The 26,909-nt window shown below is 43.6% G+C and overlaps 1 long non-coding RNA gene across 2 annotated transcripts; it reads right to left on the bottom strand.

Annotated features, from left to right (window-relative positions):
* Positions 1 to 1,107: 1,107 nt before the first annotated feature.
* LOC133384492 (uncharacterized) lies at positions 1,108 to 26,559 on the bottom strand. Of its 2 annotated transcripts, none has more exons than XR_009762583.1 (3): positions 26,474 to 26,559; positions 14,703 to 14,862; positions 1,108 to 1,505 (listed from the first exon to the last, which is right to left on the bottom strand). It is a non-coding gene; the product is annotated as an uncharacterized LOC133384492 (long non-coding RNA). The 2 variants fall into 2 exon arrangements; XR_009762584.1 differs by lacking the exon at positions 1,108 to 1,505 and adding an exon at positions 12,909 to 13,182.
* Positions 26,560 to 26,909: the final 350 nt, after the last annotated feature.

Genomic DNA, 26,909 nt, shown 5'->3' with positions numbered 1-26,909 from the left:
GCTGGAATTAACAGGAGCTGAAGTCCAACAACATCTGAAGGGCCACAGTTCCCCAAACCCTACAGTAACAACTTTAATAGAGTTCAGGCAAAAGGAACATGAATAACATGCTACAAAAGTAGAAAATCAAGCACTTATGCAGCATCTGAGAAGATTCAATGTGCCAAGTATTTAGATTGTTCTATAGTTCAACAGTATCTGACAGATAGGCTTGAAATGTTAATTGGAGCAATCATTATGTCACTTTCCTTGGAAGGATTATTGTTTTCTGCAAATTTACAACAGAATCATGAAGTCTTTCCTGGACTTTGATGGACTTTGAAATCCATTGATTTTCACTTGCTATTAATAAATAAATGAGAGAAAATGCTATCTGCTTTTGCAAAGAAGGATTGCACTGTGGGTTGGTGTTGTTTAAATGCATTCAGAGTTTCTGACCTTAAATTATGGCATCTTCTTCCGCCCAGGACAAATTTATAACAGAGGATCACAAATTAAGTGATGCTGCCTCCTTAATAGATTATCATGCAGTACCATTGTCTGCCACAGGATTTCCTGCTTACGGAAAACTGGTTAAAAAAAAAAAACTCCACGGTTACACATAGCATTATGCCCAAGAGCTCATAATAGCTTTTCTCAGCAGAAATCAGCTGGTCCTGTACCAGGGATGATGACTTCTGCTATAGCATTTGGAAAAAGGAAATGCTTTCTGTGCATCTATCTGCTATCACCCAATATAATTTATGTTTGCTTTTTGAGCACAGCATCCTACTCTTGAGATTGAAGGGAATGGCTATAAGTGGTAGAGGAACTGCTCTGCACACAGAAGAGACCAGGTTTAACACCCAGCCAGCATCTCCAGGTAGGGCTGGGAATCGGAATGTCCCCAGTCTGAAACCCTGGAGAGCTGCTCCCAGTCAGCACAGACAATACTGAGCTACATGGAACAAAACATTGACTAAAAGTTGGTTGAATACAACCCCAAGGTCCTAGGGCAGCTTCTAATGCAAAAAAATTTTTTTTAATGATTTAAATGAAAGTTTTCAAACTTAACAATAGTTATAACAAAACAGCAACAGCCAGGCCAGAATAACAAAATCCAAGTTTAAAACAAAGATTTAAAAGGCTGGCAGGGAGGAATGTAAAGGGTTTCATCTGGTGTTGAAAAGATAACAAACTCAGATGTGAACATCTCTAGGGAGAGATTTCCAAAGTCAGGGTTGCCACTACAGAGAAGGCCCTGTCTCCTGTCACCACTTATCCCAGGTCTGATGGCAGTGTGATCCACAGAAGGGCCTCTGAGGTAGATCTTAATACAATGCTACCAAAGCAGCATTAGGAAAAGCCACCGGAAATTGGTCCCCATGCCACTGTGGTAATGTGTGAAGAGGCCCAAAGTAAGTCTGTGATTATTTGAGAAAGGGTCCTGGAGGACAGCAAGAGCCATATCGCCACTGCAAAAGTCTGTAGTGCATCCATTGAACTGTGTGTGCAATTCCAGCAATCTGCACAGAGAAGATAACAGAAAAGGGTACTTATTTATCAGAAGGATGGAGCCTTTTCCTCATAAACAAAGGTAGAGGACCCTGGGGGTTGTATTCAACAGTGTCATTCCAACTGCATAACAGACTTCCACTTGCACAATGGAACTTCCCTCCTGTCCTCTCCCCTGCAGCCCCCCATGCAACTTTGGAGCAGATTTTGGGGGCACACAGGCACAGGAGAGCAAAGGGAAGCCCCATTATGTGAGCAGAATGCCGGTCATGCAGTGTTAGATGTTCCTCCTACTGGGACAAAGGGTGGGATATAAAACTAAGAAATTAAATAAATAAATAAATAATAAAATAGATATAACCATAGATTGTCCTTTTTTTAGCTTTGGGTAAAATCATGTATTACATTAAATGCAGTTATGCATTTAACATGTCTGTTTGAGGTTTTTTTAATATATATATATAGATAGATATCTATATCTCTCTATCTGTCTATCTGTCTATCTGTCTATCTGTCTATCTGTCTATCTGTCTGTCTGTCTGTCTATCTGTCTATCTGTCTATCTATCTGTCTATCTATCTGTCTGTCTATCTATCTGTCTATCTATCTGTCTATCTATCTATCTATCTATCTATCTATCTATCTATCTATCTATCTATCTATCTAGATCTATCTATCTATCTATCTAGATAGATAGATAGATAGATAGATAGATAGATAGATAGATAGATAGATAGATAGATAGATAGATAGCTACAGTGGGGTGATCAGAATTGAAACCATGGCCTGCAAAAAAGATCAACCCATTTCCCCACACTGTGCTTCTGACAAAAATCCCCCCATCATTATTTACCAGAAGGTAATCTGTCCCTAAATGTGCCACAGTTGCTCCTCCGTGGCTGCCATTTTGTAACAAACAAAAAAATGGAAATGGACTGCCTTCAAGTCGATTCTGACTTAAGGCGACCCTATGAATAGGGTTTTCATGGTAAGCAGTATTCAGAGGTGGTTTACCATTGCCTTCCTCTGAGGCTGAGAGGCAGTGACTGGCCCAAGGTCACCCAGTGAGCTTCATGGCTGTGTGGGGATTCGAACCCTGGTCTCCCAGGTCCTAGTCCAATGCTCTAACCACTATGCCATAATGCAAGCATGTACTTAACGTAACATAAAAGACTTAGGGGGGTGGGAAATAATGAAGGCTTATGAAATAAGGAATGCCATCAAGAGAATGACTAGAAATAAATGATTCCCTCACCCCCTGAAGACACCAGAATTCAGCAGCCATCCAATGACGCTGCTTGGAAGTAGATCAAGACAAACACAAAGAACAGCATCCTTGTGCAAGCATAATTGTTTTATGGAATTAATTGTGACAATATATTATGATTAAGATTACCCCGTTTGTCTAACTGTTCTTGTGCTTTTAACAGCTGCAAGGCAATGAGGCTCATCCAGGTATAGAGAGCATGGAAGAATGGAAGAGAGAAGGGGGGTGCGATATTAAAAATAAAATAAGCAATCAGAGGAAGACAACCCTGACAGTAAACACTAGGCGTGTTGCAGAAAGCGATGGGTAGCTTGAGCAGTGACTTAGAGAGGTGGTGTAATGTTTCGCCGAGGCGTTCTATGCTGATTGAAGTACAGCAATATGCCAGGAGGCTTGTTTACTTAGTACCTTCCAGGGAACTCCATTTATTTTGGGGTCAGGTAGAGGCAATACTGTTCTGACTGAGCTGCCTCCACCTGATCTGAAAATGAATCAGGTCATACATTCAAGTGAATAGGGGAGAGAATATCATGGTCTGAGAAAGAGGCAAGGCTGACAGACCATGGATAGCTCCAATTCCAGACTACCTCCTCCAGGCTCCACCCCCTTGTAGAGAACTCCAGAGCCTTAAAGGGCCAACCCTTTGGCCTGAAGAAAGCACTCCTCCTCCCTCCTGGTGTGCTCCCTGTGCTGCCAAACTGGTGATGTGCAGTGGCAGGCATCTCAATCTTCAGTCTCAGGGAAGGTGTATGTGAGGGTCAGGGCTCTGGCCCTATACGCCCTGGTGGTCTGTGAGGTTCCTCTGGGGACTTCTGCCCAACAGACTCAGGTGCACTGATCTCCCTATGTTCAGTCAGCTCTGAGCCCTGAATGTGACCCAGCTGCCTATCTGGTTCCCCTGCAGTCTCTGACTCCTGACGTGTCTGGATCCCTGCTAGATTCATGACTGAGAAGCAAAGTGTTGATACAACCCCATGAGCAATCTGTATATATTTTATACATTTCTAAGCCACCTTTCTATATGTACACACAAAGTGTTGTGTGTAAAGCCATAAAAACTAAGAGATAGAGAAAAGCCCAAACGATTACAGACTACTCTTAATGTTAAACGTACTACTCTCTTTCTTCATATGGAAAGGGGGTAAGTTTAAATATTCTGTTTGCAGTTTGGAACAAACTCTAGTTTAACATTAAGTTTGAATATAGAAAACTGTGGATTGTTCTAGCCAACCTTGGTATAATATCCTGGTTTGTTGAAACCACAGTTTCCTGTATATGGACCTAATGGGAAATGTGGCATGTTCCAAACTGTGACTGGAAGTTTCAAATTTCCTCCAGAAGAAGAAAAAGTAAGAGAGGAGTGTGTGACCCCCCATGCCTGCTCATTCTTACAGTGCTAAATCATGCTTTTGTTTTATGTCTGGCTGCAGATGGAAGAGGGCAGCAAAGCACAGGATATTTATATCAGGATGCAAGGCATGTTATACTATACATTGCTGAGGGAGGGGGATTTGACAAGAGGCTGGCATTTTTTAGCAGAAATATTCAGCAGATTTTTTTAATTAGGTGATTCATACATTCAATAAATGAATAAATAAACAAATCCCATCTTGTTTGTATTATAACATATGGTTTTGCCCTGGGAATATTATCTGAGCTAGTCTTCTTCTTTTTCACTGGAGATGGTAAACACTGGAGATCAAGAAGATCTCCAAAATTCCAATAACTGGTAGGATTTGTTTCTCTTAAGTGAGGGAGCAAAAGAAGTCTCTGGGCCCAGTAGCTCCTGAGTAACTGGAAGTACCAGAGGGCGTGGTGGGGCTGTGTCTCCCTCCAACCATGTTGTGGCTGCATCCCAGGATGGAGAGGGGAGTAACAAGGTAGCAGTGAGATTGATGAGGTCAGATGCACCAGCTAAAGCCCCAAATTGGCTCCACTGGCACATTGACACTGCACCAACCCTCCCTCCCCCTCCCCCCTTCCATCCAAGTATGCAGTTGCAACTCAGCTGGAAGGAAATCACCTGAGGGGTGAAGTTCCACCACATCATCCACTACTGATAACTGTGCTGAAATAATTCCTCCCCCCCACGCCTTCAACTGATAGATTTTCAACACAAGCTGGGCACTGCCCTGCCCACATACTTGTAAATGTGTGTGTGTATGTACTGCCTTCAAGTCAATTCTGACTTATGGCGACCCTACGAATAGGGTTTTCATGAGGCTGAGAGACAGTGACTAGCCCAAGGTCACCCAGGGAGCTTCATGGCTATGTGAGGATTTGAATACAACTATACATACACAGCAATTTGAACTTTCAAGGAGTTGTCCAAGGTGCTGGAACCAATTCCCAAAAATAGGATCAGCACCTTGGATAGCTCCTTAAAAGTTCAGACTAAAACCCATAGAGGATTCCCTGCCCCACTGACATCAGAACCACCAATCTCCGCTGCATGAGCATCTCGACACAGACCTCAGTGTAGCCCTTTTTCTCCCTCTGTCTCCCCAGCTTGCTTTTACCCACATATGTGGGTCCATGCCTACCACAGCTGGGCATTACTCTCAATGGGAAGCCTGTGTGTAGATAACCTCCCCCTTACACATTCAGTTCTCCCTCTCTTCCCCCAGATGCCTGCCCTCAAGATGCTGATTTCTCAGAGTTCACTCTACCCTAAAGACTTGGAGCAGGTAACAAAAGCAAAGCATGGATACACAGACAAAACCGGGAAAACATTGCGGAAGAGGAAAACAGTTCAATATATATGTGGGGTGCACAAGTCTCCCATTGCAAGTAGCAGCTGATGAACTGTGGAACTTATGCTCAAAAGCACATAAGGCTGTGGGGCAGTCAGGGAGGAGGTGGGTCTTATTGAGCTATCTACCATCCCTAGTGGTGCTGTCGGGTCAAGACTTTATATTTATTTATTAGATTTATATCCCGCCCTTTCTCCCAGTAGGAGCCTTAGACATTACCATCTAAGTCCCATTAAATCTAGTCTAAAATTACCTGACTGCACCACTGACCATTTCTTTTTCCACCCCCACACACAGCTGTGCTGGCAGCAGGTGGATTGTCCTTATTTTATTGTTCACAATCTTTTCCTAATACAAAAGGAGATACAAAAATAAAACAACTAAAAATAAACCTAACAAATATCATTTGTAACCTGAAATACTAACATAAATAAGAACCACCTGTACCAATGTGTTCCTCACTCTTATCTGTTAAGCAGATAAGAATAACAAAGGCCCCATCTGCACTATACATTTAAAGCAGTACCGTACCAATTTAACAGTTACGGCTTCCCCAAAATAATCCTGGAAACTCTTGTGCTGAGAGTTGATAGGAGATGCCATATTCCCCTCACAGAGGTACAATTCTCAGAGTGGTTAAACTGTCGTTCCCATTTGTGAATTGTAACTGTCAGGGGAATAGGGGTCTCTTAACAACTCTCGGCACCCTTAACAAACTATTTATTTTATTTTATTCAATTTTTATACCGCCCAAAGCCTGAGGCTCTCAGGGCGGTGTACAGCATTAAGTGAATACAAGGCAAAAAATACAATAAAATGACAATAAAACACTAAAAACATACATTTAAGTATTTAACAGCCTGGTATATATTAACAACAATAAAATATGTTAAAATGCCTGGGAAAATAAAAAGGTTTTAACCTGGCGCCGAAAGGATAGAAGTGTAGGCGCCAGGCGCACCTCATCGGGCAGACTATTCCATAGTTCGGGGGCCACCACTGAAAAGGCCCTAGATCTCGTTACAACCCTCTGAGCCTCTTTGTGAGTCGGAGCTCGGAGGAGGGCCTTTGATGTTGAACGTTGGCCTCGACAATGGACTGGATGAGAGTTAACAAACTGAAGCTCAATCCAGACAAGACTGAGATGCTGTTGGTGGACGGGTTCTCTGATCGGATGGTGGATATATACCCTGTCCTGGACGGGGTTACACTCCCCCTAAAGGACCGGGTTCGTAGTCTGGGAGTCTTTTTAGACTCTTCCCTCTCACTTGAGGCTCAAGTAGCCTCGGTGGTTAGGAATGCGTTTTACCAACTTCGGTTGGTAGCCCAGCTACGTCCCTATTTGAGTAAAGAGGACCTTACATCAGTGGTACATGCTCTGGTAACCTCACGTTTGGATTACTGTAATGCGCTTTACGTAGGGCTACCTTTGAAGACAGTTCGGAAGCTACAACTAGTGCAAAATGCGGCGGCCAGATTGCTGACAAGGACCAAGCGGTCCGAGCATATAACACCTGTTCTGGCCAGCTTGCACTGGTTGCCAATATGTTTCCGGGCTAGATTCAAAGTGTTGGTATTAACCTATAAAGCCTTATACGGTGCGGGACCACGATACCTTGCGGAACGCCTCTTCCGATATGAACCGGCCCGTGCACTACGTTCTGCTACGAAGGCCCTCCTCCGGGTTCCAACTCACAGGGAGGCCCGGAGGGTGATGACAAGATCTAGGGCCTTCTCAGTGGTGGCCCCCGAACTATGGAACAGTCTCCCTGAGGAAGTACGCCTGGCGCCGACTCTGCTTTCCTTCCGGCACCAGGTCAAAACCTTCCTATTCTCTGAAGCATTTTAAGTTACATTGATCTAATTTTAATAATGTTTATTGTATTGTTGATTGTATTTTAATATTATTTTGTTATTCATTGTATTTTTATACTATTTTATGTTCACCGCCCAGAGAGCTATCGCTAGTCGGGCGGTATATAAATTTAAGAAATAAATAAATAAATAATCGGGTAGGTTCATATCGAGAGAGGCGTTCCACCAGGTATTGTGGTCCCGCACCGTGTAAGGCTTTATAAGTCAAAACTAGCACTTTGAATTTAGCCCGGAAACAAATAGGTAGCCAGTGCAAACGCGCCAGAACAGGTGTTATATGTGCAGACCGTCTGGTCCTCGTCAACAGTCTGGCTGCTGCGTTTTGCACTAGCTGTAGTTTCCGGAAAGTTTTCAAAGGCAGCCCCACGTAGAGTGCATTGCAGTAGTCCAATCTAGAGGTTACCAGAGCATGCACAACTGAGGCGAGGTCGTCGCTGTCCAGATAGAGACGTAGCTGGGCTACCAACCAAAGGTGGTAGAACGCATTCCGTGCCACCGAGGCTACCTGAGCCTCAAGAGACAGGAATGGATCGAAAAGAACCCCCAAGCTACGAACCTGTTCCTTCAAGGGGAGTGTAACCCCATCCAGAACAGGTTGAACATCCACCGTCTGGGCCAAGAAGGCACCCACCAACAGCGTCTCAGTCTTGTCAGGATTGAGCTTCAGTTTATTAGCTCTCATCCAATCCATTATCGCGGCCAGGCAACGGTTCAGCACATTAACAGCCTCACCTGAGGAAGATGAAAAGGAGAAATAGAGTTGCGTGTCATCAGCATACTGGTGACAACGCACTCCAAAACTCCTAATGACCGCACCCAGCGGCTTCATGTAGATGTTAAAAAGCATGGGGGACAGAACCGATCCCTGCGGGACTCCACAATGGAGAGTCCAGGGTGTCGAGCAGTGCTCCCCAAGCCCTATCTTCTGGAGATGATCCACCAAGTAGGAGCGGAGCCACTTCCAAGCGGTACCTCCAACTCCCAACTCCGTGAGTCTCTCCAGAAGGATACCATGGTCGATGGTATCAAAAGCCGCTGAGAGATCCAGGAGAATCAACAGAGTTACACTCCCCCTGTCTCGCTCCCGACATAGGTCATCATACAGGGCGACCAAGGCCGTTTCAGTGCCGAAACCGGGCCTAAAACCGGATTGAGATGGATCAAGATAATCGGTTTCATCCAAGAGCACCTGGAGCTGGCTGGCAACCACCCGTTCCAAGACCTTGCCCAAAAATGGAATGTTCGCTACCAGTCTGTAGTTGTTCAAATTATCTGGGTCCAAGAAAGGTTTCTTCAGGAGTGGTCTTACTACCGCCTCTTTTAGACGACTAGGGACCACTCCCTCTCTCAAGGAGTCATTTATGACTTCCCTGTCCCATCCGGCTCTTTCAACCCTGGCAGCTTTCACTAACCAAGAAGGGCAAGGATCTAGAGCAGAAGTGGTTGCACGCACCAGTCCGAGTACCTTGTCCACTTCCTCAAGCTGTACCAACTAAAACTCATCCAATAAATGAGGACAAGACCGTGCTCCGGATACCTCACTAGGTTCAACTGCCATAATATTGGAGTCTAAGTCCCGACGGATGCATAAGATTTTATCTTGGAAGTGCCCAGCGAACTCATTACAGCGGGTTATCGATGGTTCTCTGATATCCTGAGGGTTAGAATGTAAAAGCCCTCGGACAATTCTAAAGAGCTCCGCTGGACGGTTGAGAGATGATTTAATGGTGGCAGCGAAATATCGCTTTTTCGCTGCCCTCACCGCTTCTGTATACAATTTCGTAGAGGCACTTACCAAGGCGTGATTGCATCCGTCAGGAGTATGCCTCCATCTGCACTCAAGCCTCCTCCTCTCTTGTTTCATTGCTCTCAGCTCCGGGGTATACCACGGAGCTGCATGAGCTCGACATGGGAGAGGGCGCGCAGAAGCGATCGTGTCCACGGCCCGGATCATTTCCGTATTCCACAGTTCGACCAGGGCTTCGACAGGAGCGCCAGTCTTATCAGCTGGAAAATCCCCCAGAGCCCTTTGGAAACCCTGAGGATCTATTAGTCTCCGAGGTCGGACCATCTTAATAGGTCCCCCACCCTTGCAGAGGGAGAGGGTTGCTGTAAGCCTAAACTTCAACAAGTGGTGATCTGTGCATGACAATGGGGTCGATGAAAAACTCCCCACCTCCAGGTCACCATCTCCATGTCCAGTGGCAAAGATCAAATCAAGAGTATGCCCCAACACATGCCTCTGTCAGCTCAGTTAGGGAAGCCGTTCGGCAGCACGGTGGGCGGTACACCAACAGTATTCCCAGTCTGTCTCCTTGACCCAGCACAAGGTGGAGGCACTCCAAGCCAGTCATCACCTGGACAGGGTGCTTGATGAGCGGGAGAGAACTCCTATAGGCCACAGCTACCCCACCTCCCCGACCCTCGGATCTACCACAGTGTTGAACCATATACCCAGGTGGGCAAAGCTGGGAGAGAGTAACTCCTCCCTGATCACCCACCCAGGTCTCAGTTACACATGCCAGGTCGGTGCCCTCATCAACAATTAAGTTGTGGACGAGGGAGATTTTATTATGTACCGACCTGGCGTTCAGAAGCAACACGTGGAGATCCGAGGGCTGGCTGATAGGACAACCAACAATCCTGTGGATGTGAGGAGGACCGGAACAAGGCACAGGCACAACTTGTCTGGGTCGAGTTCCCCTTAACTGGCATGTTCTCCTCACAACACCATACCTCCCATTACCCGTCACTACATTAATTGGGGGCCCCAAAAGTCCCCCCGCTCGGCACAAGGTCCTCTCTCCCAGGCACATAATAAAATACACAAAGACTCACACTCACGTACTCATATACTCAGACAAATTCATTCACACACAACACTGTTCACAACAACACATAAATTCAAACTCACACATTCAAATAAAACTCATTTAAACGCATTCACACAAACCACAATTAAAACAATAGCAACAGGCGTTAAAACACTCAACATTCAAACAGACGGTCTGGTATGGCCAGTCTCTCAGTATAGCAGCAACAGCAATAGCAGCAGCAACGCCCGCGTTCACAAACGTCGACAGTAGCAACCTGCATCAGAATGCTTGACTGTTAGTAAGTGTAGTCTTTTTATAGATACTCCTGCAGTGCTACAGTTCCCAACAGTTGCTGCCGAGTAGAACAGTTCACCATAAAGTGCAGTGCTAGTATCGATCAAGGGGAACAGCAGTAGATGGAAGTAATATCTCTCATTCACTAAATAGCTAGAGTAGAAACTGCGTGTACGAGCTGGGATAGTAGCATCAACTGCTCGCTCTCTCTCCCTCTCTCTAGGCAGTAGTAGTGTTTCTCGTCCTGCAGGCAAAAGATCTTCCAAGTCTCCCCAGCCAGCAGTCAATGTAATCCTCAGGGTAGATAGAAATCGACCACAGCCGGCTAAATTTCTGGGGCCCAATCCTGCAGAGTATGGTATCAGTCAGCCACGACAATCCAACAGGGAAAGATGGTAATGATACACTATCTTCGACCAGCTCCCAGGATTCTTTGGGGAAAGGCATGGCTATTTAAAGTGGCATGCTACTCCTTCAAAAGTTTAGCACAGAAGGGGCCATAGTCAGTGTCAATCCAGGGCCTTTTATTGTGTACCATGTGTTCATATCTGGAGCTGAAACATTCAGGACCAGCCCTACCATTAGGCAGAGTAAGACAGCAATCCTCCACTTAAGCTAGTGGGTCCCCCTAATCTCCCCTCGTGTATGGTGGAGGATGCTATCCCATTGAGCCTTACTTCAAGGTTCAATTGCCAGTCCAATCACCTTCAGCTTCCGCACATGGAAAGCGGGGCACCAGCTTGTCCTTTGCCTCAGGCAGCAAAATGTGCTGGGCTTGCCCTGGAAACATTTATTGCAGGACACATTTTTAAAAAGAAGGTAATTTAGAGAGGGACATAAGCTCAAAACATCTGTGGCTGAAACAGAAGCAGTGGAATGCAAAAGAATGATTATTCTAGTAAATAATCCTCGCACACCAGAGGCAATAAGTTCCCTCAGATGCAGAAAAGACAATTCTGTCTTCATCGGCTTTGTGTTCCGACTCACTGAATCTCAGTTTAGCTTACATTAGCCGCAAGGAGGTGTAATTGCCTGAGGGGATTTATTAGTCCAGTGGAGAAAAGCAAAACAACACTGCAGGAGGAGGAAGCAGCAAGCTGTGCTGTATGCAGGCTTACAACTAGATCCATGTTGTATATACTGAGTATACGCTCTTGCTTTGACAATGTAAAGCACTTTGGTGGGCTACAGGGATTGCAGAGAGGGGAAGTGGATTGTGCAAGCCCAAAATCAACCCATCTCTGTTTTCAAGCCAGATAGTATGTTGACCTTTGTGAACTTCTAGAAGTGTGTGACTCACAAGCAAGGGGAACAGAACCATACACATAGAAGCCCTATTCAATAAGCCTCTGCCATGTGTAGGGCTCAACACATGGAGGGGAAGCAGGATTGCATTCCCCACCCCCACCCCTATGTTGTCTGTCCTGTCCCAGCGTTGACACATGGAGTGTGGATATCTTCAAAGAGGACTTGCTCACATACAGCTGTTTGGTCCTATGCATGGAGGAGAATTCCTGAAAAGGCCCACAGAGATCATTCGTTTTGCATTTCCTTGCTTCTGATATTTCAGTGGCTATGCTGGCTGAAGCTGATGGGAGCTGTAGTCCAAAGCATCTGGAAGGCACTAGGTTGGGGGAGGCTGTTGTACACCAGGGGTAGCCAAGATAGTGCCCTTGATATTTTGCTAGACTGCAACTACCATAATTCCGGATGATTGATCATATTGGCTGGGGCTGATGGGAGTTGGAGTCCAACAACATCTGGAGGGCACCACATTAGCTACCCCTGGTGACAGGGTTAGTTAGATAGAGCAATGGTCTGACATGGTGTAAAACAGCTTCCTGCATTCCTATGCGTTCAATGTAATGGAACTCATTTGTATTTCTTCCGTCCCTGCCTGCTTACAAAACAACTCTTATTCTATTGCCATAGTTCAGAAGGACACTCAAAACCAGCCATTGCATGTCAGGTTGTCCAACATATATTGTTTAGAGCAGGAATGGGGAACCTGTGGCCCTCCAGACTGTTGGACTGCAACTTCCATCAGCCCCAGCCAGCATGGCCAGCAGCTGGGGAAGATTAGAACTGTAGTTCTGTAACACCTAGAGAGGTACAGGTTCCTCACCCCTGGTTTAGAGTGCAGGCTAGTACAAAAATCTCAAAATACAATTGTCAGAATTCTACATAAATGTTCTGTCTGGCCTTAACTGCTGAATATTTCATAGCATCCAGCTCCTTTCCTGCCTATGTATGTGACTGTTAAGTAAAATTTAACATTAACAAAGCTACGGCTGCCATTTCAATTTTTCTGTGCAAACAGATCAGGAGGCAACTTCACTGCTCAGACAAATGTATTATTCAACCTTTTAAAAAACAATATTTAATAAGCAACACATTATTGCCATTGAATTGTTCATTTTATCACACATTCAGCAGGTCCATTTCTGGTTTGGAATTGATTGCAGGGATGCAAAATTGTTTATCCACATAATGCAGAAAATGTTTCTCTCTCCAGCAGCAAGGTAAGGGTGGAGTAATAATGTTGCACGACTTGAGATCATCTGCGTTGCATACAGGAGGTAACTGGTTCAATCCCCAGCATCTCAAGGTAGGATTAGGAAAGACTACCTGCCTGCAAACCTGGAGAGCCACTGCCAGTCAGTGTAGACCAGTGGTTCCCAACCTGGGGGCCACAAAGAAATTCAGGGGGGCCGCGAACAGTAAAGAAATGAATTGTTTATTAATTTTTTAAAAAAATGCTTTCACTCCCTGGATGCTGTCTGCTCCCCGCTGCCACTGTAGACAACACCTCCCCCTTGCTCCAAACAAGAGGGGAGGACTTTTGCTGAAGTGGCAAAGCATCTTTCAGGTGCATCGAGGGCAGGCATCTGCCTATAAAACATGTGGCAGACGCCAAAGAAGGCTGAGGATGGAGCTACCAGGAAGAAGAGGGGATTACTATCTATGACTCCCATCTCCTCACTGTTGACAACCCCCTTGCTCAGAACAAGTGGAGAAGGCTTTTCATGAAGCAAGGCTGCAAGGAAAGACTGCATTCTCCCTTCCTGGCAGCCAGTCTGCCTGCCTTTCTTGGCTCCCGCTTCGCTGCCACCTCCTTTTAAAAATTATTCTTATTTGTGAGGCCGTGCAGATCTCACCTTTGGCCCAGATGGAGCCAAGGAGCAGTGAGGATGCTCAGGACCTGCTCACCCCCCATCTCTGAGGCTAAATGTGTGTGCCAGCATCCCCCTTTCTTCCACCTACATTCCACCCCCCCAATCTCTCTCTCCAAGACACCACAGCACTTGAGGGCTTCCCCCCCTCCCACGTGCCTGCACTCTTGCAGACGCTTGCAGGAGAGGCTTGTGTGCTTATGTGTGTGTGCGCACTGAACTGTCTTCTGCTCCGCCCTCATTCCCCAAGTACACACTAATCAGTTCTGATGATCATCCCAAGGCCTAAAAGCACTAACCTCCCTCCTCAATCTATCCACCCTTGTCTTCACAATGTAGCATCCCCACCACGACCACATTGCTCCTTCTTGATCATTATTATTATTATTATTATTTTAAAAGCTCAGCAGGTTGGCTGAAGCTGGGGTCCATATACTGCAGCTGAAATGTATTTATTTATTTTATTATTATTGCATTTATATCCCACCTTTCCTCCAAGTTGCTCAAGGTGGTGCACCTGGTCCCCCCCCTTTTTTTTTCATTTATCCTTACACAGACCCTGTGAGATTGGTCAGGCTGAGAGACTGTGTCTGGCCCAAGGTCACCCAATGGGCTTCATGGCTGGGTGGGGATTTGAACCTGGATCTTAGTCCAATACTGTAACCCACTACATCTTTAGACTGTGGGGGGAGGGGTATACCAATTTGATTGGACCTTTGCATTAAGAAAAGAAAGCAACACCTCCCTGTCTGTAGGGAGCTTTTTATGGAAAGGGATATTTGGAGTTGTGGTTTTGCTATGCACCATTTTTTTTCAATTAACAGAGACTAAAATTACGATTAGCATGGGGGGGGTCACAACAAATTTTGAGCTTACAAAGGGGGTCCCGTACTCATAAAGATTGGGAAGCACTGGTGTAGACAACACTGAGCTAGATAGGCCAGTGGTCTGATTCAGTGTAAGGCATCTTCCTGTATTTCTTAAACCATGAAGAGTCTCTGACAGCTGGAGTAGAGTTGACAATACTCACCCAAATAGAATAGGTGTTCTCAACTGAGGCCATACAGTCCACAGGGGGCAGTCTGCAAACCTTGGATGGCATTCAGGATTTTAGGCAGCCCCATCTCTCCTCTTGCAATGGTTTCTGACAGCCGGCGGAGAATTGTCTTATATATACTGCTCAGCCCAGCCTGAGAATAAAGTGCCACAGATGAAACTGACAATAATTATCCTGGAGCAAAGACTCACAGGCAGAGCCTGTTTTTGCCATTCCCCTTGTCCTTCAAAGTTGAGTGTGTCTTCAGAACACACTCAGGAGATCTGCTTGGCAAGAAAGGAAGCTGCTAAAGTATCACAGATCACAGAAACATGAGCCTCAAGCTGTCTTTTATGCATTTATTTATTTGATTTATATCCCACCCTTTCTCCCAGTAGGAGCCCAGAGAGGCAAACAAAAGCACTAAAAACACTTTAACACATCATAAAAACAGACTTTAAAATATATTAAAACAAAACGAAAAAACACACATGACATTAATTGACATTAAAAAGTTGACTGATGATGGCCATCAGACACAAGAGTCTCACTGAAAGTATGCCTGTGATCTGTGTATCATATACTGGTGGCTGGTGACTGGGACTGGTGGGCAGAAGGCAAGGGCAACAGGAAGTGCAGCCAGAGCCAATGACAGGCACAGCAAACCATTTTTTGTCTCCCCTCCCCCTAAGTTCTTCAAAGGCAACACTAAGGACAAGAAAGCTAACAGCCAATACCACTCCCTGGACTGGCTGTAAGTAGGGTTATAACCACACCATACATATAAAGCAGTGCACATGGTTTCCACCCAAGAATCCTGGGAACTGTAGTTTGCTGCTGGGAATTGTAGCTCTCTGAGAGGTAAACGACAGTTCCCATAATTCTTTTGGGAGGAGCCATCTGCTTCAGATCTATGGTATAGATATGACGAAAGAAAGTAGGCGGGTGAGGGCTACTAGCAGACTGATGTTGGTGGGGCACTGCCCCATTCACCCTAATGGACCAGCCTCCACTGGGATCATTTGCGCATATCATAAATATACCCATATGTAAAGTCTGAAGTGCTGGTTTTCTACCCTAATTTTTCACTTGTGGCTTGGGGGACATTCAATGATAACATTGTGTATTTGGCAAGTGGCAGTCAAAGGTTAGGGACCACTAGTCTAACAGCTTCATCTAGTCATATGAATTGCTGGAAATAGCCTGTGCCCTCCAACATTTGACAATGGAAAATAAGGATGCTTGTTGAGAAAAACAGGTTTATAGCAATGGCACTGCAGAAGCTAAAAGGATGAACCACTTCCATAGAAGTCTGGTGGCATGTCGGCCAAACAATTTTGAAAGAATGTTTTCAAAATTGTGTTCCTCTTCAAGCCCAGAAAGCACAGCTTCATATTTAATTGTCAAATATCTGCAAGATTTTACTGTCACACATCTCATTTCACTCTAAATATAATGACTTTTTTTGAAGAATGCAAGCCTTCAGTGCTCACTGTCAAAGCTGTGGAATGGAGTTCTAACACAAGACAGGCAGCTGCTACACCAGACAAATACATATAGGTCAGATCCATCATTGGTATTAGCATTAGCCATTACCTAAACAAAAATATGTAGTAGGATGGAGGAAGCATGATCTCAGTTTATGGCATTATAACATGGCAACTGGCTAGTTTATACAGAGGTATTGAACAGGATGGCATGCATGAGATTTCTTCTTGCACCTCTGCCACAGCTAGAGATAAAGGAAAATTTTGAATCAGTTCGTGTTTAAAGGTGAACCTACCTAATTTGCCATTTCCAAAATTATGAGTACTGAAAGACAGCCATCCTTAAAAATTTTGCAATGCAGTTCTTCAGTGAAGTAACGCATGCAAAAATGCATATACTGTAGTAAAGTGTGCATAAAACTACATAAAAATTTGTGGAAAATGCATACATATTTAATAGTGAAAAAGCATTCACAAAGCAGGAAATGCTTTGCATATTAGGGAAAACTGCAAACATCTACGTTAGGAAAAATACACTAAAATGCTAATGAATTTTCATGAGGACTTTTAAAAAAAATCTCAGATTGATGTGGCGATGTGGAAATCTGTGCTGAAGACTGGAAAAATGAGAAAATGAGAGAAACCAAACTTGACAGATGTTCCCATGCCTAGCAACAGCATCCCAAAACTGAACTGCAAAGACAGAACACACAAGCCATTTCCACATTCAGAGTGTCTACATTCTCTCTGTGCAACTTTCATTTTGGGTAGTACGGTGGAGGCACTCTTTTAACACTTTGGAGAATTAAGAGAGAATGGGCATCCAGATATTGCCCACACAACGGAGATTTATTTATTTATTTAAAATATTTCTATCCCGTCCTTCTACCTTATAATAGGGCACTCAGGGCAGCTTACAATAAAATCAAACATGTACATAATAAAAATTATACACAAGAAAGATCACAAAAACATTAAAATAAATTAAAATACATGAAATGCAATTAAAATACATAAAATACTATACATGTCAGGCTCTACCCTCAGTCCCTCCCAAAGGCTCTCCAGAACAAGAGTATTTTCAGAAGTCTCCAAAACACCATCAGGGAGGGAGCAGAGTGGGCTTCTTGGGGTAGGGTATTCCAAAGCTTGGGGGCCACAGCTGAAAAGGCTCTCCCCCACGTGCCTGACAGTCTAACATCTTTCATTCCAGGCACGCAGAGGAGACTAGAGGCAGATGATCTTAAATCCTGGGCAGGTACATGTGGGGGTAAGCAGTCCCTCAAGTACATTGGTCCAAGGCCTTTTAGGGCTTTAAAGGTCAGAACCAGCACTTTGAATTGGGACCAGAAACAAATTGGGAGCCAGTGGAGTTGATAAAGCACAGGGGTGATATGCTCCCTGCACCGTGCTCCAGTTAACATTCTGGCTGCTGCATTTTGAACCAACTGTAATTTCCAAACCGTTTTCAAAGGCAGCCCCACATAGAGTGTGTTACAGTAATCAAGCCTCAATGTCACCAATGCATGTGTCACTGTGGCCAAGTCAACTGCTTCCAGGAATGGACACCGCTGGTAGACCAGTTTGAGCTGTCCAAACGCACTCCTGGCTACTGCAGCCACCTGATATTCAAGGAGCAGGGCAGGATCCAGGAGGACTCCCAAACTGCAGACCTGCTCCTTCAAGGGGAGTGCAACCCCATCCAGAATAAGTTGCAACACTATCCCTGGCGCAGTTTTCCCCTTAACCAGCAACACTTCCATCTCGTCTGGATTAAGTTTCATTTTGTTAGCCCACATCCAGCCCTTCACAGCCTCGAGGCACCGGTTTAGGATGAGCACTCCCTCCCTGCGATCAGGTGGTAGGGAGAGATAGAGTTGTCATCAGCATATTGAAATGCCCAGTAAAAACAGCACCCTTGTGATGGTTTTCTCCTGCCCCCCTTTCTCTCCCTGTAATATTAAGGATCATAAACCTCATGGTGTGGTATCCCTGCTTCCGACAGCCAGTGATGTAGATTGGGGACATAGAAACTCAGAACATGATGAATGCTGAGGAAGGGCCATAGCTCCATAGAAGAACATCTGCTTTGTATGCAGAAAGCCCCTGGTTCAATTCCTGGCATCTCCAGATAGGGCTGGGAAAGACTTCTGTTTGAAAACCTGGAGAGCTGCTAGCTGTCAATGTAGGCCAGTGTTCTTCAAACAACTCCCATCATCCCCAGTCAGCTTAGGGATGATGGAAGTGGTTGTCCAACAACATCTGGAGGCCAAAGGTTGAAGAACACTGTAGACCAGCCTTTCCCAACCAGTGTGCCTCCAGATGTTGTTGGACCTCAACTCTCATCAGCCTCAGCCAGCATTGCCAATGGTCAGGAAAGATGGGAGTTGTGGTCCAACAACATCTGGAGGCACACTGGTTGGTAAAGGCTGTAGACAATACTGAGCTGGATGGCCCAATGGTCTGACTCAATATAAGGCAGCTTCCTAGATCGCTTGTGATAAGTGAACCGAAATATGACAGGAGGATCAGAAGAAGTGGCAAGATGTAACTTCTGCTCCCACTTTAATTTTCTTCCTCAGCTAGGTCTGAGTGTGAAGGCCACTTCACACGTTTCATTCTTGGGGGTTTTTTTAGGTGCACACCTAAGGTAAAAAAGCATACATCAACAGCCATAAAGCGTGATTGCAATCAATATGTTTGCAAGCACATATCTCATAAAGGAACACTTCTCAGAAGGCCAGGATTAATTTCAGCTCCTTCTTGAGTACACACATACTAGCAAACCTGGATTTGCTTCTACATAACGTGAAACAGCCTTGAGAAATATGTTTTCTCAGTCAGCTTTTGATTCTAGGTAGCAGGTCATAGAATTTTTGAACACAGCGGTAGTTGAAATACTCTTTCTTTTTGCTGCAAAGCTTCTTTATTTGTCAGGCTCTTAAAACTGATCACAGAGTGTCCTAAAATGTATGGGTAATAATAACATAGCCCCATGGCATAAGCATTAACCTGACCATTTGAAGTATTTCCCTCTCCTAATTGACTACTTAAGTAAATTTGGCCAAAGCAGCCATTTTTGCTACGAAAGTGCCTTTGGAGCATCTTCCTGATTACATTTTAAATTCTTAGAAACCCTTCAGCCTATCTTCTGACTCACACTTGCCATTCTGATGTAGTACAGCCATCCATTCTGACATCCTTCCACTGGTGATGACTTCCTCCAAGCTTGGCACTAGTAGCCAAAGAGAGCTATGGGGAACCATTGTGCCTTTTCATTTAATGTTTCCCCACATTGTAAATGAACTGAAACAAATCAGGCCTCCCTCATTCATCTAGCATGTCATTTTGTGGTTGTCTGTGTTATCAACAACTGGTTTGTGATTTACTGCTGTTAATTACATAACTATCACATCTGTGCTTTTCTGCATTTCATTTCCCTCTGTTTCACTGTAACCATGCATCTGATCAAGAGGACTGGAATTCACAAAAACCTATGCCATAATAAATTTGTTTGTCTTTAAGATGGTGCAAGACTCTTTCCTCTTCTTGCTGCAGCGGACTAAGATCCCATTGGCACTAAAAAATGTAAAGAAGTATCATACCACTTTAAACAGTTGTGGCTTTCCCCAGAGAATCCTGGGAACTGTAGTTTCTTTAGGCTGCTGTGAGTACTCCCCCCCCAAATTCCCCTCACAGAGCTGCATTTTCAGAGTTCCCTGGGAAGAGGGATTGACTGTTAAACCACTATGAGGACTGTAGATAGGTAGGCATTCTAGGGAACGTCAGCCAAACTGAACTCCACAACTTGTATTCCTTGTTTTAGGCATGCATGTTTGGCCTTCTCTGCATTACAGATGAACTGCAGAACTTCTGAATTACTGCAGGAAACACTAATGTTGTTCTGCTGATCCAGCAGCATCAAATGCAGTTGGCACATAAAGTGTGATGCAGCTCAAAGTCACGCCTATAATGTGGAGTAGTTTTGATGTACTCATGGGAAATACCTAAATGTGCTGAAAATCTGGGACTGGAATTTGCACAACATATGAAACATTTAAGGTTTCTCAGACTTCTGTTTCAAAATTGCCTTGTTTAATCACTGCTCATTTTCCTCTCACATTGAATAGTCCAGCTAAAGTATTATTGCTTTCATCATCAAGGTTCAGAGATGATGAAAATGAATTGTGTAGAGAAGAACTTTTTGTTTTCTTTGATTACAGAAGACAAAGATTGTTTGCCTTCTTTTGCCTATCAGTAATGGCAGCTTTTAATTAAATACATTTAATTAAATATACTACAGGAGGGGGTGGTATCCAGTACACTGGAGCCAACATGTGAAAGGCAATCTGAGCATGCCTTATATAAAACACTCTGCCTTGAACTTTGCATTTACTGTTAATATGTTACTGTCCCTTTAAGTAAAACCTAAACAGAATTCTGAGAAAAGAGTGGAAAGGGTCAGACTTCTGGTGCAGTTGTGGAGAAATTGTAGGACTAATGAGTACTGTTTTTAGGCCTCTGTTAAATATCAGACCTAAAAAAAAGTAAAAATTAATTCGTTTACATCTTCCTTGACTCAAGTATAACAAAGGTCATTACAAATTTGATATTAATATAATCGCTAGGCATATGGCATTAGAGTTTCCTGCAAAAAAAAGATTATTTTTATTTGCAAATGTAACAATGAAAGGAAAGGAAAAGAAAACAAAGAAAAACTGAAATGAAATAAAATAAATAAAAATATTAAAGGTACAAAAAAAGAAATAAAAAGAAATAATATATGAATACTAATAATAACAACAACAAACCACCATCAGTTTACATTGTGGATGCAACAACCATCAGTATATGCATCTTGAGTTAAGTGTATAAATTAATACAAGCCCTCCAGATGTCCAAATAGGAATCCACTCAAAATTGATGTCTATAATAAATATATTGAAATGAGGGCAGTGAGGTCCTCAGTCCATTGTGTGATAGATGGTGAATATCCTTCCAGGCTCAAAGTATAAGTCTCTTAGCAACCATAAAGGCTCGCTAAATCTACTTTTGTTGTCCTACTGTTGACCCTCATGCTGGACGGACAGACTGCCTTCAAATCGGTCCCAACTTATGGCTACCCTATGAATAGGGTTTTCATGGTAAGCAGTATTCAGAGGGGGTTTACCATTGCCTCCCTCTGAGACTAGTCTTCTCCAGCTGGCTAGGGCCTGCTCAGCTTGCCACAGCTGCACAAGCCAGCCCCTTCCTTGTTCGCAACCTCCAGCTGGGGGGCAACTGGGCTCCTTGGGACTATGCAGCTTGCCCATGGCAGCACAGGTGGCAGGGTACATAACCCCTGAGTCACTCACTGTGGGGGTGATCTTTGGCTGGCCCTTTATACCCAGGAGACACGAGCAGGGATTTGAACTCACAGACTCTGGACTCCCAGCCAGGCTCAATGAACATCTGCAAATATCAAGAATTTTCTAGTACAAAATTAACACATAACTTCAGACCAGAAAGAATATATCATTGGAAAAGCCCACATAATACACCTCATGATCTCTCAGCATTACACCTCCAGCATCTGTCTATATTGGACAGTGCCTTCTATACACACATTGTGGAGTCCAGTGTACTCAAAATATTAATTTTTGCTGAATCAATCTGTTTCAGGGCTAAGGAAACATTCTGCATAGATTCTAAAGCAAATTTCCATTGTTTAGGCAGTATAATACATTCTAATTCCCTATTCCACACCTCTCTCAGTTCTTACAAAGATCCATTAAAACTTTATGGATGTTGTGGGTTTAGCTTTCTGTAAGGATTCAATAATTCCCTCCAATAAGAAATGTTATGCCTCTTCAAGATGAAAGTGGTGTTTATTAGAAATGCAGTTCATTTTCAAGATTTTTTAAAAGCTCTCTTTGTTCGCCATTAGCTATTAATAACGGTTTGCCTTAAAAAAAGGTATAACTGAAAAATCCATGCAGGGCCTTTTGCTTAGTTAGGAGCCTGATTATCAGTTTATGTACTATAATTAGGTACATTTAAGGCAAAATACATATTTGCTAAAGTTTTAGCCTAATAAAATATATCATCTTTTGGAGCAGATTTTTCCACAGAACAGGTATATCAGGACTTATCCTTGTGGGGGTGCAGGCTAGTGACATCATCTGCTAGCCACTTTTCAGACATGGAACCCTGCTCCACTCAACCCTGCAGCTCCCAAACGATGCCTTCTGGTAACACCAGGACCATGCACCAAATATGAAATATGGTAAAGCTATATTTATTTAATGCAACTGTTGTGATATGCCTTGGGATGAAGGAGAAATTTGATTTGGTTCACATATGAATGAGAACCTATCTAATCCGCAGTTCCTAAAACAATAAGCAAATTAAACATAGCTGTCCTTCAAAATTTACACTTCTCCAAATTTGTGATTCAGTTCTCCAACCAAAAGCTGTGTACAAACAGATGTATATTAAGGGAAAGTGTGCATGGAAATGTATATATTAAGGAAAACAACATAAAATGGATTATATTAAGAGAAATGCTCACAAAAATAAAACACTAATGCATTTTCATGATGACGTTCTATAAAAAATGCAAACTGATATGGAAATGTGGCAAACTATGACTGAAATTGGAAAACCAAAACTGACAAATTCATCTGTCCCTAGAGATGCCCCAAGGCATACACTCTTCTGTGGAGTATTTATTCTGTGTTACAAATCATATGGGCATTCCTTGAAATCCTATCACAAATCTTCTCTTATAAAGAAAACACAGCATAGTGCAGTGGTTAGAGTGGCAGACTAGGACTGGGGAGACTTGGGTCCAAATCCCCACTCAGGGTTCAAATCCCCATGAAGCACATGAGGTGACCTTCAGCCATTCACTCTCTCTCAGCCTAATCTTTACAGGGTGTTGCAGGTACAAAATGGAGAGGAGGAGAACCAATTGTAGTCTTGACTCCTTAAAAGAAGAGCAAGATATAATTGTAAATTTGTTTTTAATCCATTTAAAAAATTGGGAGCCGTTAGAATAATAGAGGGTAAAAATTGCAGTTCCTGATGAAGCAGGAATGAATGGCTGGAAATCTGCAATGACAAGTTTAAAGTTTTCTGAAGTATTCTGGAATATGTCTGATTTAAGTTCCCCTAAATGCACTGGGTTATATCCAATGCTGTCTTCTGTTCACAGAAGGCTGTTTGATCCAGTGAGGGCTTCTGTGAATGGAAGGGATAGGAAGGTGATTTTCTCAGATTCTCCCTTTTTCCTGCAGCCCCCACAACATCTTCCATGCTATTCTGGATTGTTCTCCAACACTCTGTAACCCATTTTTGGGAAGTACAAGAGGCTGCAGAGGGAAGAGGGGATCAACCAAAAATCACCTCCTCCATTCACGGAAGCCTCCACAGAATCAAAGCACTTTCTGTGTACTGAAGAACACCGCTGGATACAACCACATAGTTTAAATGCCCATTCCTATGAGTCAGAAAACTAATCTCTGCAAAAACAGGATTGAGCATGGAAGTTTTGAGAGACTACTAAAGATAACCTCAAGACCACAGTTGTTTTTTCCTTGGTGATCTAATCCTAGATTCTTTATCTTCCTTCAGTACAGCCTAGGGGGTTACAGACTTTTTCACTCAACCAGGAAATAGGTGAAATAAGAGCTACTTCTTAGAGCTCCTCGCAGTAAATTCATCAACAGCGTTGGGAGATTGTAGGTTAGAAGGCCATCGTGAGTATATTAGGGCACAGTAAACCTCACAGTATTACAGAGACACCCCCACAAGTCGCCACTTTATGAACCAACAGGTGTTTGATGTTTGGCTGGCAAATTGAGGTATTTTATCCAGGATTCTTAGAGTTATTTTTTTCACTCATTAAGATTTTGATTTGTAAATATTAACTATATATATATATATATATATATATATATATATATAACCACAGTTTGTCTTATGGTTTACGGTTCATGGTTTGTCCAAGATAGCTAAGTCACAAACCCAGGTTAAGACAACACACTAAGTCAAACCATGGTTTAGCTCAGCAGAGCAACAGAATAACTGTGAAGGAACAAAGCGGCTGCAATCTCCTCTCCTGGAGCCTGCACATTTGTTCATTCTCTCTAAGCCATGGTTTTATATATTAGGATTGGCAAAGTATAACCCATGAGTAGCATGTAAAGTCTTAGTCCAGCACCATCAATCAGGCTATATAAACTGATTCTCAGTTGCGTTATTATAATAGCAATCTCTCTCTCTCTGTCTGATGAGGCTGGAGTTTTTTATGTAGTGCAACAGCCACCTCTGCAAAAGGAATTGCTAATGAGCAAAGAAGTCATAGAGTTTGTCCTTGTTCTAGTGACCTCAAAGAAATGGAGTGTAAACATTAGACAGGAAAAGCTCCATGCTCTAATGAAAATCAGGAGATTAAAATACAAGACTTCATTTAAGCTCTTGATGGATTTCATTTGTCAAGTGTATTGGCACACTCTAGAATAATTTTTCATCCTGTGCTGTCAGATTTCTTATACTGGAGAAATAGTATAGGTCTTATCTCAGCATGTTTAATTGAACAGCATACAACGAGGATAGCCCAATACATTTTGTCTCTACAGGCGAACAACAGATTGGGACAGAGGGTGCTTCATTTGTCTGAATTTGATACAATACCAGTAGCATTAATACTTTAGTAATCTCCCCATTGAGCCAGTGTCAAGAAAGACTCAAGATCCTATCTCTGTAATTGTTTTATCAAGCTCTGCAGCACCTGCCCTGTTATATCAAGGATCTAGTTTTATACATTTATTCTCTGATGGCCAGCTAATAAATATATTCCACTCACTAGATTTCCGAGAGAACACAAAATTAATATTCTGTTGCCTACTTCATTTCAAGGTGTCTCTTTTCCATTCCCATTTTTAAAGTTTAGTTACATTTGAAAATATTGTACTGGGTCAAAAATAGTTCACTCCTTAAATTCTAACAGCACAGACCTATACACATCTACTCAAAAATAATCCCACTAAGCTCAACAGGGTTGACTCTTAGGAAAGAGAGTATAGCATTGTAGCATGAAAGACTATGGAATGATGGGCTGCTTTTGGATTTCAGCTGTGGCTTCAGACTAGGGTTGCCAGGCTCAGGACCTGAGACTGATCCTGTATCTTTAGGAGAAGAGAAAGTCAGCCAAGTGCAGGTGTTCTTGCAACCACAAGGTGGAATTCTCCCTTCCTTCTGCACAATTTTTAAAGATACAGAAGACTGCTGGAGGCTGGGCCTGGCAACCAAGAGGTCTTCTGGTTGGGCAGGGGGAAGGGAAAATTCCACCTTGTGGTTTTTCCCATTATAGTGTTGCAAGAACACCTGCACTTGGCTGACTTTCTCTTCTCCTAAAGATACAGGATCAGTCTCAGGCCCTAAACCTGGCAACTCTACTTCAGACAAAAAAGGCACCATAAAGCTTGGCTGTATGAGCTTTTACATTGACACTCATCTCTTTGCCCCAAGTGGAGACATGACCCAGCCATAGCATTAACACAACAGCAGCTACTGAGATCACTGCCTGAGCTTCTCCCCACCTGTTGAGTACAGCCTGTATGGCAGAGATGGGGGAAAGAGCAATGGCAGCACCTTCAACAGTCCGTTGAAGGGAAAAAGCTGTATCTCAATGGCAGAGCACATGCTTGGCATGCAGAAGGTCCCTGGGTCAATCCTCGGCATCTCAAGGTAGGGCTAGGAATGGCCCATGTCTGAAGCCCTGGCATTCTGATGCCACTCGGCATGTAGACAATACCGAGTGAGATGACCCAGTGGTCTGAAACAGAGATTCATATGAACTTTGGAAGGCGGTTTGCCCTCCTGAGCCCCCAGCTAACCTATCCCATCCTTCTAGCTATGGCCCAAAATTGCAGCCAAAACAAAAGCCAATCTGAAAACAAAGGCAATGATAACTGAAGAAGTCTAGGGATTTTTTTTTAATCACTTCTTGTTTGCCTCCCTGGGCCCTTTTTCAGAGAATGTATGGGATATATATTAATTGCTTAATTAATTAATTGAATACAGCCCAGCTTTCACATTTATTTCTGGTGTGGTGGAATCATCATAACTGCAACCTTTATGGGCCCATGGGCACACTTGGAATTTTGAGAGTGTGCTGTGGGCACCACGCCCTCTGGTTGCTTCTCTCCCCCCTCCCCCAGATCAGCCCCCCCAACAGACAGAAAAAGCATACATGCAAGAGCATTACATCCCTTCAGTTACTGGGAAACTCACTGCAGTAATAGATGTACTCCAAGGAGCAGGCAGCAATAGCACATAGCGCAATCCTTGCCCACAGAGATCTGATTTCCCTTTGAGCTTTCTATACATTTTTGCCCACCATTGGTCTCAAAACAATTTGATGAATCATGCTAACATCATCAAATTATCTATCAGCCACACCTGTGTCTTAGTGGTGATCTTACGGATGCAGCTGACCTTCTTTAATCAGTATATTGGTTGCACCCAGCTGCATGTCCTTGACTAGCTCATTTCCCATGGGAAAGTTCAGACACACAGGACACTCAAGAGAGAGATGGGTACAAAACAGAAAAATTGCATACTTTCCACTATCTCCTTGAAATAACAATATGCCTCGGGGGGGGGACCCACTCCACTCTACCCAATTGATGTATGCAATTTTCCTCCACATGCCTCTCCTAAGTACTTA

This window comes from Rhineura floridana, chromosome 4 (genome assembly GCF_030035675.1).
Source record: "Rhineura floridana isolate rRhiFlo1 chromosome 4, rRhiFlo1.hap2, whole genome shotgun sequence".
In the NCBI taxonomy this organism is placed as follows: domain Eukaryota; kingdom Metazoa; phylum Chordata; class Lepidosauria; order Squamata; family Rhineuridae; genus Rhineura; species Rhineura floridana.
The sequence above is the reverse complement of the archived record's forward strand: the minus strand, read 5'-3'. Positions and strand labels throughout refer to the sequence as shown.